This window comes from Arvicola amphibius, chromosome 11 (genome assembly GCF_903992535.2).
Source record: "Arvicola amphibius chromosome 11, mArvAmp1.2, whole genome shotgun sequence".
NCBI lineage: Eukaryota > Metazoa > Chordata > Mammalia > Rodentia > Cricetidae > Arvicola > Arvicola amphibius.
Window position 1 is genome coordinate 74,475,398 of NC_052057.2, and position 2,681 is coordinate 74,478,078.

Here is a 2,681-nt window from a genome sequence, read left to right on the forward strand (position 1 = left end):
GTAGCTTTGGAGCCTGTCCTAGAACTAGCTCTTGTAGACCAGGCTGGCCCGGAACTCACAGAGATCTGCCTACCTCTGCCTCCTGAGTGCTGGGATTAAAGGTGTGCGCCACCACCGCCCGGCCTCTAGCTTCTTTCTGTTGCTGTGGTAAAACCCTCGAACAGAAGTAACTCAAGGGAGAAACGGCTTGCTCTGGCTCGCAGCTCAAGGTCCAGTCCATCTGGTGGGGCACAGACAAAGCAGCAGAGGCTTGAAGCAGCTGGTCACAGTCCATCCACAGGCAAGAACTAGAACGATCAATGCTTGCTAGTGTTCAGCTGGATGTCTCCATTTTATACAGTCCAGGAGCCTCTGCCCAGGAAATAGCCACCTCCATAGTCTAGGTGGGTCTTGCCACATCAGCTAATGTTGATAATTCCTCACAGACAGGGGAGGTTGATAGCTAACACTAACCATCAACGTACTTTACAATTTCTTGGTGCACAAGTACTATATGTGGTATGGGTCCACACTGGAGCCATCAGCTAAATGCTGAAGTTCTGGAAGTCTAAAGCCTGCTGTTGTGTTCTGACTGTGTGTGTCTTCTTAGTAGGGGTGGCAGGTTGCCAAGGGTGCTTGAATCACTCATTCTTTAACTAAGATTTTAGACTCCGTGGAATCCCCCTTTCTGCCGTTCTTGCCACAAGGACATGACTCAAGTGGAGGGCACAGTCAGATGGGAGGTCACGGACTCTGAAGGTATGACATGGAGGGCAGGGCAGGATTTCTAGACCACAAGTAGCCAAATTATTTCCTTCCTCAAAGGGGTTATTACCGGGCATGCTCATGTAGCCAATAGGGGAAAGCATTTTCAAAAGGTTTCTGGCTTTTGCTCTTCCCATTAGATCTAAACTCAAGTGATTTCACACTTGCTTGCTTGTGTTTCAGAGATGCTGCAGAAGTTAGGGAACTGACCATCCAGGATCAGAGCAAAAGCAAACACACTACGGCCTCTGTGACCTTGAGCAAGGGATTGAGCCTCTCTGAGCCTCCAGTGTCTCACGTGAAATATACCTGCCAGGAGGATTCCATGGGTGTCTGCGATGACGACAGCCACTCTTGGCAGCCTGCTCTGCGAGGCTCTGCATCTTTTTGTGCATCTTTTTTTCCCTCTAAAGTCACCTCTCCCTGCAGACCTGCTCGGGCAGGGACCGATTCAAACAGTTCTGGAAACAGATGGGGTGTAAGTGGCAAGGAAATAGGAAGTAATGTGCGGAATATTTATTAAGAGTCCCGTTTAGGATTTTATTTTCTCTGCAGGAAAGTTAAGGCTATGGAAACACACAGGGAAAGGGAAATAGAAGTGGAGAAATCCACTAAGGATTTAGGGTCAGGTGGCCCCCTAGCATCTGGATCTCCTGAGGTTTCGCTGTAGCTGACACCTTTTAAAATGTTGTTCCAAGTCTGTCATCATCTCTGGGTGAGAAGCCTAGGGCCTCCGGATGAATGCAGTGTGTGATTCTAGGTGAAGATTAAGAATCTAAGCTGACTCGGATGCTTTTCATAAAAGTCACTGTCAGAAAGCTTTTCCCGGGTGGACAACTTCTTTGCTGTGCCCTCCCGTTCTGAGACCCCAGACCCAGTGACCAGGAAGACTGGGGGTATCTGGGTTAAGCCGCCATTACTGCTTCAACATCATAGTCAATCAGTCGCTACTTCCAGTCAGAGCAAGCAGGGAGTTGATAGGCTAACTCGGAAATTCCGGTAGTTACTAGGGCAAGCAAAATGAGGGAATCGGATCTATTGTGGTGGAAGGCGTCTAATCCTGGGAAACACATCAGATGTGAGGGTGGGCTGAGCATCTCTGGGCGAGCGTCCCTCTCCCATGCTTAGCCTTGATGGCTCCAGACATTTTCCCGCTTGGACCTGCTTTTGCCTCCTCCCCAGGCGAAGTGGACCCCCTCATCCCAGTCTCCCCGATTTTTGTCACCACTGCTTTGCTTTGCACATGTGCTTTCGATAGAGATTTTTAGAAGGTGCCTGAAAAGTTGAGGGAAGAAAAAAAAAACCCGCATTTTCATTTTCAAAGATTGTTTTAACCACCAAGTGAAACAAGAGGCTCATCCATTTCAAGTCCTACGATGTTCCCCAAGTTTCTGTCCGGATGCTTCTGAATGCCCCAGAGGTGAGATGGGGCTAAGGAAGGGATCCAAAATCAAGATTAAAATGTCTCAAGTTCTCATGTTTACATGGCAAGTGCTTTTGCCTCTGAACTTTCTCCCTGGTTCCTGACCAGGTCACATGATTTTATTGAACTAATTTCTAGACACTAGACATTGTGTCCACTGACCATCCAGAAAGCACTCAACCATATTGTAGCAATTTTCTTTACCTGTCTTTATTAGCATTAGTTAACACTGCTAAATCCATTTAGGACAATGGTTTGGAGGGAGTTGCTGAGAGGCTAATTAAGTTAAATTAGACTTAAGTTTTTTAGATATATTTATTTTACATATATGAGTACTTGGTTTGTATGTATGTATGTATGTATGTATGTATGTGCGCCACATGCATGCCTGGTGCTCATGGAGAGGCGTGCATTGAATCTCCTGAAACTGGGAGTTCCAGATGAGTTACCATGTGGGTGCTGGGAACTGAACCTGGGTCCTCTGCAAGGGCAGCAAGTGCTCTTAACCACTGAA